Source organism: Palaemon carinicauda, chromosome 1 (assembly GCF_036898095.1).
Source record: "Palaemon carinicauda isolate YSFRI2023 chromosome 1, ASM3689809v2, whole genome shotgun sequence".
In the NCBI taxonomy this organism is placed as follows: Eukaryota; Metazoa; Arthropoda; class Malacostraca; order Decapoda; family Palaemonidae; genus Palaemon; species Palaemon carinicauda.
The window spans coordinates 327,980,450-327,991,352 of record NC_090725.1 but is presented as its reverse complement, the minus strand read 5'-3'; the positions used below and the strand labels follow the sequence as shown (position 1 = coordinate 327,991,352).

At 35.2% G+C, this 10,903-nt stretch overlaps 1 long non-coding RNA gene across 1 annotated transcript; it reads right to left on the bottom strand.

Moving 5' to 3' along the window:
- Positions 1–692: 692 nt before the first annotated feature.
- LOC137645640 (uncharacterized) lies at positions 693–10,586 on the bottom strand. Its single transcript, XR_011045323.1, has 6 exons — positions 10,455–10,586; positions 5,209–5,367; positions 4,174–4,369; positions 3,272–3,354; positions 1,122–1,317; positions 693–812 (listed from the first exon to the last, which is right to left on the bottom strand). It is a non-coding gene; the product is annotated as an uncharacterized lncRNA (long non-coding RNA).
- Between the last annotated feature and the right edge of the window lie 317 nt (positions 10,587–10,903).

Genomic DNA, 10,903 nt, shown 5'->3' with positions numbered 1-10,903 from the left:
CTACCTCCGGTTTTACCTGTACAAGATTAACCTAAATTAATGTCAGTGTTGAGGAGTTTCGTTCCCCAGTTATGAATTTCGTAAGCTTTAACACTTCAACTATTTAGTCTCTTAGCATGTTAATATGATCAAGAAATGAAGGCTGGCAATTATTGTAAATGTCACAGGGGAGATGCAGGCTACTAGCCCTTTCCCTCTTGACTATGCTAAGCCTTTCAGGGCATATTTATTATTGCAATGCGCAAGATTACACAATAACCAAACATCCTAGAATTAATTTTGCTTGCTATCCACTTAAATTATGAGACTTTACATCTGAACTTAAATTCCAATTTTATAGTTTAACGAAAATGTTGCAAAAAAAAAGTTAGAATACGTACAAGGACAAAGATTACAAGTTCAGTTAATGAGTAAGGACACCAAAAAAATAGTTTAAGAAAATCTTATGATTCACACAAGACATACATTTGACAGGTCAGGGAGGCCACTTTGAAGCTTCCCAACTGCCAATCTATTTCTATGGACAAGATAGACATGATGTACAGATCAGATTCTCCAAAGCAGGTAGCTGGATTCTCCATAGAAGGTAAAAGATTCTTCATAAAAGCGAGGGGAAATTTTTGTAGTTCCTTGCAGGACAAGCAAGATTTCCACAAGGCAGACGGAAGATCTAGCAGTTTCAGTCCTCAGCGTTGTTTTCAGTGTTGTGTGATCAGCATGTTTGATAAGAGGTTGCAAGAAGTTTGATTGAGCCATATACCAGGGCTGGCAAAATGTCGCCTGCACTAGGGTTCAGCATGATCCACAGAAGCCTGCAGAAAATTAGAAAAGTATAAATTTTCACTTTTAAGGCATGGAAATAAAGCCAAAAGAATGAATAAATGTTTGCTCAATTCAAGATCAGTTGAAAGCAAGATTTTAGTCAGATGGAGCTTATATAATGTTTTGTTTTAAGGCACAGAAATTATGCCCAGAAGTAAGATCATCTAAGTGTTGGCTCAACAATTTTGGATCGGTTGAAAAATATAAGTGAATGATTAAGAAATATCAGATGGAGCTTGGTTTAAATATCTTTACCTGCTTTAGTTGCTGCAGCACTCTAGGAATCTTAATATCTTTACCTGCTTTAGTTGCTGCAGCACTCTAGGAATCTTAGTTTTAACTGTGGAATCTGAATCCATGGAAGGAGTTTCTTCCCTTCCCACCATTAGTAGAGTCACCAGTCAATCCATTAAAAACTTCCTCGGTTTTGAAGGTTTCGCTCCCAGAATATTCAGTATTTTTTGGTTCTTGGTACAGCTGCGAGCAGAACTTTCACTGTAAGATAAGAATTCACAGTCAAACAGCATGTCTAAAAAAAAAACTTAAATGCAGTTAAGAATTCTAACAGCAACGTTGTGGCAGACTGGAGTAAATTTGAATTAAGATTTGTGACTATGAAAAAATCCTTACAATGTTGATTGTGTTTACAGTTTACCTAATCTAATACCCATGCTGTATAGGTTTTATTATCTGAATGCAGAGCTCAAAAGCTGGAAAGTTGCAGCCCTTTCAAGCTTCATACTCTAGAGACACCCTCTGCAAGGTTCACCATAACACTGAATATATATCGGGGTAGCCAAACCTTTTAACCTAGAAATAAAGGCTGGAGCTCTAAGTAGAATTATAAGACTGCTTAGAGCTTTGCAGACACTGCTAGAATCTTTAACTAAACATGATGAAGGTACTAAGTCTTTGCCTCCTAAACTTTAATGGTCAGTGTGACACATTCTCTTTAACAAATCAGTTTCGTTCAACTGTCTTTACCCAGGCCTATTAATATGTTAGGGCAATTTCATTCATGTGCATTCTAAAATGCTTAATTGAATTACTTAATGACAAACTAATATTAAAGAAACCATGCTCTGTCCACGAGATACTTAGGGACCAAATTTCTTAGTAAAATGCCAATACTTACTCTTTAAACTATTTTATTTCTAAGTTTTATTACTTCCAATTATTTGTTATAAGAATCACTAGCTATGGCAAAATTTTAACTATTTAATGCTCTACTACTAAATTTAATGTCATTTACTAGTTAATTATGGCTATGGTTTTGATATTAAACTAAAATAACTTGCAAACGAAAATTACAGCAAACGAAAATTACAATAAATAAAGTTTTGTAAAAGAACGAATAGTTCTCAGTCTGTAAGATAGTGAATATCCACCACTCGCCACAAATCTAACTGATCTGGTGAAATTTAGATTGGTAGAAAAGTAATCTCAAGGCTTTGTCAGAAGAGGTACCTTACTGTATGGTAGTTCGTTGGCCATGCATAGGTGTAGGGTCATTAGGTTCAAGGGAATTCTTTGCAATTGTCCTGCTATTATTCTTAAAGTTATTGCACACAAGTGGTTTCCATTGCATTGGAATGCCAAACCAAGCCTCTCACAGGATCCATGAATTGTAAGCAATGAAGTCCAAGGCATATGCAGTCTCATAGTACCTCTGATATGAAAGGAAAGCTAGCAGCTGGTCAATGGGGTGCTCATTAATGACACCATTATGACTAGTTTTCTGGACAGATGATGAAAAAATTTTTCTCTTCGTCAGTGTTCGACCTCATCCAATGGACCGCCCTAAAGATGTTAAGTAGTAGTTTTTTGGTTCTTTAATATAATGAGATTCTCCCTTAAGAAATTCTTTAAAATCTGACAAACTATTTCTTTAACTGGTTCTTTAACTAAGGTTAGATAGATAACCCAAGCAGTGCACATATGCCAGTGTATATTAGGTCCAAGTACTCTTTTTAAGACAAAGTGGCTTTTGCATACAGAAAAAGATTCTTTGAGTACTTCAGATCTTACAAAGGCTATAAGACTTTCCTGTCTTTCATATATGCTGATTCAAGTTACCAGTTGTGGCTCCACTATGAACTCATAACAGATTGATTTAAAGTGTGACCAAGAGCTATTGAGCCTGTATCCTTAGTGAAGGAGTCATGGTTTGAAGAACATCCATTATCCTTCTAAATTTTCATAGAATTAAAAGTGCAGATTCAAACTAGTTGCTTTAAGTGAAAGCTAAATTTAAAGTCAGCAACTTAAATTAATTCCTGATTACCTGTGATCCACCATACTAGATAAGTAAACTAGCACCATACAAATGGGCCCCAAAAAACTAACGAGTAGCCTTATTGTACAAGTCACTAAACATGCTACTCTGAAATACAGATTATTCTGTATATTCTTTACTCGTAAGGGTAATGCACAGAATTAGAATAAATACCGAGGCTCTTCCACTGGATATTTCAAGGTCTGAGTAACTTATGCATCATCTTCCATTGGTATATGTAGTAAACACTGACTTCACTAGCTGAAACAAATATAAAATTAAAACAGTAAATGAAAAGTGAACAGCATGTGAATGTGTTGCAAGCTTGAGATTGTGTATGTAGCTATATATCTATAAATCAAAATACAAGAGGCAAGTAAAAGAACTTACACAATGGTAATCCGTTTCCATAAGTGAAAAATTATACCTCCTATTAACCTGTTTAGTGCTAAAAGCAGAAGACTGAATAAAATCTTTCTCCTAACTATCAAGAAAGTAAGTTATGCGTGTCCCTGTCATCCATAAGGTTGTCAGCAACACTGTGGTCCTCAGGCACTATCCATGCCGTGTAACTTCAAAATTGGCATTGTTTAAGCTATAAAGAGATCAGAAACCTAACACTTAAATGTATAGTAATTGAATGCAACCTACAATTTTTACTTTATAGCTCTTGTGTACGACTAAATTTACCTTTGAACTAGACTATAAACCTAACTAATTACTATAAATTAAAATGACTTATAACAATTGGCAAAAAAACAATTTTTTTTTGTGGGCGGCTCTCTATGGTGCCGGCCTTCACTGTCATTGACTGAAGTTTCCCATTTCGGCCAAGAAAATACTCTTGAACTTTTTTTGCTAGGAACTTCACTAAGTACTTCACTAACAATACAGTACCATTAAAATTAAAGTACCAAACACATTACAGCACCATCAAGTGGATTTCACAATCAAACTAAAATCACATCTGAAACTATCACTATACTTGCCATATGATGAGTTGGGAGTAATTTCTTCAGATTGTACGAAGCCTTTATGGCTTTAAGGTCTACACAAGTAGGGTTCATTTCGGATACCTGTATCGACTTCAAATTGGTTGCTTCAAAGTGTCCAGGAGCTCGGGTAAGAGCACACACTGTAAATTTCTTTTCGGGATTGCTTCAAAGTGTCCAGGAGGCCTGGTAAGAGCTGACATTGTAATGCTTCCAAGTGTCCAGGAGCTCTAATAAGAGCTGACATGGTAAATTTCTTTTCGGGATGTCGACACATTGACTGCAAAAAAAAGAAGGCTATTTTACAGATAATCATGGGAGATGACTGAATGCTTAAGACAAAGGACACCCACCTACTGCTAGTAGTATTTTAATACTATCTACAAGGACTCGACTGCATTAACCGAAATTAATAATTTTGTACTACAACCTATTGGCAAAAATACTTTTTGTTCAGCTGCTATGAATTTTCCCTTAAGAAGACTTCAAGGTGTGGATACCCATTCTAATTTAGAGATAAAAACTTCAGAATTTTCCTTACATGCTCAAAGCAAACAAATCAATTTAGTGAATATACGGCCAACTGGTTTGCTTCTAGAATCTTGCACAGGTGATAAGAGTAACTGCCGAGACAGATTTCGGTTGGGAAGAGATGAAGTTTTACCTTGGGTAGTTTAATAGAGTATCAGTCTACGCTTTGCCTACCATGCAATTTTAATCCCATTAGTTCTGGCCTCTTATGCCAGAGTGTTAAGGAGCCTCCTCTTGTACCCCATCAAGCCATTAAATTTCCAACCAACTAGTGGAATAACATTTCAAAACTACTCAGTGACCAGAGATAAGGGTTAATTCTTCAACAGATGTACTTGCATGAGCAAGTTAGTTAAGCATAGGTATTTGAAGACAACTTTTTAAGAATGACATTAACAACAGTTTCAGTTGACAAGTAAAGTTTAATAACATCTGGCTAAACCAGAAACATTCTAATGAGAACGAGGACCATTTTGGAACATAGACCTCTGTTATGCCTTGCATAGCTTTTTTTTATAAACCATCTTCATTAGATCAAGAGTGAAAGATTTCCTAGGAATAGTCTGTTGGAAAAATGCAGCCACTTACCCGAGAAGATACCGAGCAGTAATTCCCTTTCCACTTGTTGTATGCAAAGATATTCCTAGAGCATTGTGCAGTTTCAGGTGTTCTTCTGTAGGAATGCAAGTGTGCATCTGAATAAAATCATACGATTTGGTAAATGCCTATGTCTTAGAATCCTAGTACCTGTTGAAAGTAGTAGGTAAGTGATTATTAATATTTGTCCATTGTGAACAATGTGATATAAAGTATTAAAAAACAGTAAGTAAATTAAAGTAAATTAAAGTAAATTATGGTAAATTCATAATATCAATTAAGGATTAATAAACTTAAAATCCTTTAAGTAACCCATTCAACTTGCCAGATGTTATGGGCATTAACTCAGTAAAAGTTAGTCAAATCTTTAGTCTGCAGTATTCAGTCAAACTTTTCACTAGCATCTTATTTGGAGCAACACTTCGATTTGGCACACCTCTACTACAGTAAGTTAGGGGAAGCGAAAAGTAGAATACTTTATAGTTATGGTCATCACATACACCTTCGCCTCTGTTGCAAGCCAATAGCTAAAATATATCAATAGGTTATCAATACAGTACAGTATATGTATTTCCAGTCATTTCACTATCTAAGTAGCATAGGGAATCATGCTTTATAGTGTTAGCATGTCACTTATTTTACAAGTTTAGGAAATCACTGAAGAACAAGAAGATATTCTATACAACTAATGGCATAATTACATACTATGCTAAACAACGTCCACATACAACCTATAAAAAAAAAAAAAACTAGTAAATATTTAAAGAGGTTTATGAAGTTATAAATAACTAGTGTCCTTTTGAAGAAAAACTAGCATATACTAAAACTAATCTGAAAACTAGACCTTTATAAACTACAAGCTAGTTTTGTAAAGATATGCATAAATTCTTATAAAAAGTTGCTTCAATAGGAAGCACAACACTGACACTATCACAGCGTAGAAAGCAAACGCTCAATGGCCTGCGGAACTGCCATAAGAAGAGTCAAAAGAGTGAGGTCTTACAGGCTCAGACTCATTGTGGTGACAGGTATGGGAATGGGGTAGCTAACACTAAAGCACAGGAAGGGAAGTGGGTAACACTGGCTGACTCACCATTTAGGCAGATTTATGCACAAAATTAAGCTCGACACCTTTAAGTCCCAGAAGTGTATCTGCCAGCTAATGCCGCACTTTATCATGGTGAGGGTGGGAATAACCACTACGGTCCATGGCAATGGAAGGAACACCCCCATGCCTTTACCACTTTTGTCAAAGGGGACACTGCCACTGATATCTGGTGGGGAAAGTAGCTTTAGCTACCAGCTTAATGTTAAACCCATCGGCAGATGTCTCCGCAGACAGGAGAGCTTCCCACTACATTGGGTAGTTATCCACATACCACCAAAATCTGAAATGCCTGCCAATGGGGATTTAAGGGATCTATGGTTTTGATTTAAACTGCAGGGACTGAACATGGGGTAAATTCACAGGGACAGCTACAGCAAGCACCCAATAAGGGAACCATAGCATATTAACAAAACTGGTTTTCATTAAGAAACTGCCTGTCTTTAAAAAATGCAGTTTCAAGTCTGAAATAGCTCAAAATACACTTAGCTGAAAGAGAAAGCATTGCCCAAAACTCACTTTGCATAAGCTTTTCAGTATGCTTTGGCAATACATTCTTTGCAAGAAAAGTGCATTATGGACATTACTGACAATATAAAAAGTGAGTTTCCTTGAATACTATGCATACACTAACTTTTCTGAAAACCTTCAAGGCAACATCACTTCTCGATCAGATTTAAATAATTTTTTTTTTTTTTTACATATGTAGAACAACGTAGTGCAATAAATCATGTAGAAAATAAGAAGTATGTTTTATATGGCGTTTTGAAAGGAACTTATTTCTGGTAGAAATTTATAGTTAACGAGTTATGATGGGTCTCCTACCATCACTGAAAAGTTATGGGTTTGCACTAGGTTTAGTCATTAGCATACTAAACAGCTTAAACCTTACACCAGTCTAGTTTGTTATTTAAATAAATTTTTTCCACCAATCATAAAACGCATTGTAAGTTAAGTAATTAAAACCAAATTAATATTGCTGAAACTAAACACTGAGCTGCTGAGTTTTATCTGGACTTCATAGAAAACTGCAAATTCATAGAAAATATCAGATTTGAAATAAATATATATCAATCATTTCACAAAGTGTCATTTGCAGCCATGTCCCATGTCACTACACAAGCCTCATTATTAGATCTTATTAACCTGAATTCTGGTACACTAAATAACACTACCTCTAAAATGGCTTTGTTCAAAACTTTAAACTAAAAATTATCCTTGCTCAGCAAGTGGAGCAATATTCACTAGCAAGTGTTAATCCCGAGAGCTGAAATTTTTAAGTTATTTAATTCATAATTTTCCTCAATTAGGTTTTGCTCTGACATAGCTCAGATCGAGATTTAACAGCCATTGCTGTTGTCCCATGTCGACGGACAGAGAACGGTACATGGGATTTTCTCACTATTATAAAAGGTTCGTGAATTCACAATGCACAACGATACAACTCTAAAATCTTGTTCTTGCGAGCGCTCGAGCGGTACTGCTTAGCCCTCTGAGCAAGTATATGTAATGATGCTTCGTCAATATGCTTTGTTAGATTTTGTGGAAATCTCCAACGATTGAAATATACTACCTATCAGACTTACCCCGTCATCTAAGTCATCAAAAACTAAGTGATCATGCACAACAGTTTACAAGACTTAGTGACTCTTAAAAAGGTAATTAATCCCCTCTGTACAAGACACTTTTCAAACAATTAGATTTTTTTGGAAAATTAAGATTTTGATAATGTACATTATCCACATGGGGTACTTTATTTTGGAGTTATTTTAAATTATTTATCACGTTCAATTTGATTTTCCTTTGTTATAGCTCTTCGGTCATTTAAGCGCTCACTCATAGGTTCAGACAAGCTAAAGTTACACACTGCTCGTTAACCACATGGGCCTCGTATTATGATGTCAATTAAGTGATTAGTAACACTAATAGTATTAAGTGAAACTAGTTTCCTTAAAAATGAAAATTGAAGAAATGTGGGAAATCTGAAGTTTTATGAAAAATAGCTGTAACATGCATTTCAAATTTACTTTCCCGTAATAGCAATCCTTGGCAGTTTAATAAAAACATTATAACCTTTGTTTAACATGAATAATTTTTTTGACAACTAAAATGCAAAAATACCAAATATAATTAAACCTTATAGTCAAGTATATTACCTTTTTTCGATTCAGCAGGATCTTCAATGGTAAGGAAAGTCTTCAATAGTATCACTGGTAGTTTGATGCGGTGTATACAATTTGGCAGTTTCCAATTCATGGATAGTCTAGAGAGATATCTAGTTATACACTTGGCAAAATATTTCAAAACCTTGAACTACTGCCAAGCCTTTTCAACTATTCCCTCATATTAGACCATTCCCTTACGTTCCTCCACCGCTTGTCAAGTAAAGTGAATGCATGGTCCTCAACCGATGGTTAATATGAAAGCATGGCTCTTTAGTAAAAAGTAAAAATTTATCAAGGGCAGAGGTGGTCTGAAAAGCAGCTTGACTGCTTCAATACTATCGATACTGCATTAATGTATAGTTAAGTTTCTGCACTATGTCTTCTCCATTTGTGAAGGGATCTTATTTTTCAGCACACACTATCACACCCAATAGCCAAACCTGGCTTGGCTATCTGTCACAACGATAGTTCTCTCTCAACACGAGTCAATTTCAAATATACCTATTCCCTATAGCAACCTAATTATACATTTAACATTACTTCCATTACAAAAACTATATCAATCAACACTTACGTTGTGGGATCACTTGTTTTAATTATTCGATTCCAGAAGCTTGGTGCTAAGTGGAACACTAAGTTTCGTAGAAAGTGGGACAAGGCCTATGTGGTAGATGGACTTGGTCCAAAATGCGTACCGTTTACCATACTAATAACACAGTTTAACCAAGTTTCTCTTAACGTAAATGTAGTGTCCACAAAATTAATTAGGTCATTCACACAATGTAGGTCGTTTACACATCTTAAGACCCCTGTGGGCAAAACAGCTTTCAAATTACGATACTATTCATTGAAGAAACTCTAGAATGCACAGATAATTTTAACACCATAACAGCACTTTTTGTATATCCCAATAATTATTGATTCAAAGTAACAAGCACCATTAAGCGGATAAGAATAGCTTTTACTATTATTCGGTATAAACATTAAACTTCAATCTGTGCAGCACTAGAAAAAAGGTTGTCATAGTACTCTAATATTGGTCTAACTGGCAGTATATAAAAAAAAAAAAGAAAAAAGAAAAAAAAAAAAAAAAAAACTGCTAAACAAGCTTAAATGAACACTTGGTGACTTGTTCAACTCTAGCCTCTGTTCGAACACCGACTTTCCTTCCGTTTCCCATTATCAGACTATAATAAAGTTTAAACCCTAAACATTCACTGCTAACGAAATAACACTCGCTTATATTGCATATTCCAATATAGAAGATAACCAGTAAAGGTACATAATTTTTTTCATTTTGTCAAGTGTATGGAAATGTCACATTAGAATTATGGACATCGTGACTTTAGAGTTTTGAAACTACAATCGAAATTACTTTAGTAGGCAATATTAACGAGCCTTAGCCTAATTATAGTACAGCACTTAATTATAATAGTACATTGGGCATGTAATTGGAACTCTCAATATTGAATAGATCTTTAAAATAACACTATTTTGTATCTATTTACTACCCACGGATATCATTGTTGACGAAGTTACCGGATTTAGGAATTGTGCAGTTTTGTTTATCGCATGCCACAGGAGGCTCCTTTAAATTCATAATAAAAACCAGACTGAAGGAAAGAAAGTTTAAAATTTAACCCCTTTACTTAGCAACCTAGGCCATAACACTGGATCGTATCAACAGCCAGATTGCATACACGAACACTAACTGCACTGAATAATATGTTGAACACCTAAGAATGTACGATATAGTGTTTTAGATCTTGCAGAGATCATAGTTACCGTGTGTGACAAACAGAAAAAGTGAACCAACGCACAAGTACAAAAGTCTTGATACAGCAACTCGGTAACTATCAGCTTTATGATGGATGAAAAGCTTGGCAAAACTGTACTTGTCCAACCGATCACAAAAAAAAGGCTTCACAACCTGCTATTCACCACACAAACCAATTGTCTTTCCTTACCTCGTAACTCACTTCACTTTCAATACCAACTAACACCAAATCCCGACATTCTTCGCGAAGTAGTTTCTTGATCTTCCAAGGATCACACAACTTTGTAGTCTCTCTATAAAGAAAAAAATAGGTCTCCAGACTCCATGATTTACAACACCGCCATGTGCAGGAAAGAGTACCATGGCATAACAGCGCCATCTATTGACGTGGGTAACAGTGAATAAGTGGATATATTGACAATGATAGTGTGCTACATTAAGGGTAACCATTTTCCATGTCACTTTGTGTGATGGAGAGCTTTTATATATATTTAGCCTTATTTTACATGTTCGTATGCGTTTTATGTTATTTGAAATATAAAGTAATCAGAGAAATAGGATCATCAGAGAGACGAAAAAAAAAACTTGAAAAAATAAACAAATTACTTACATACATGAAAAAATTATATCTTTGTTTAA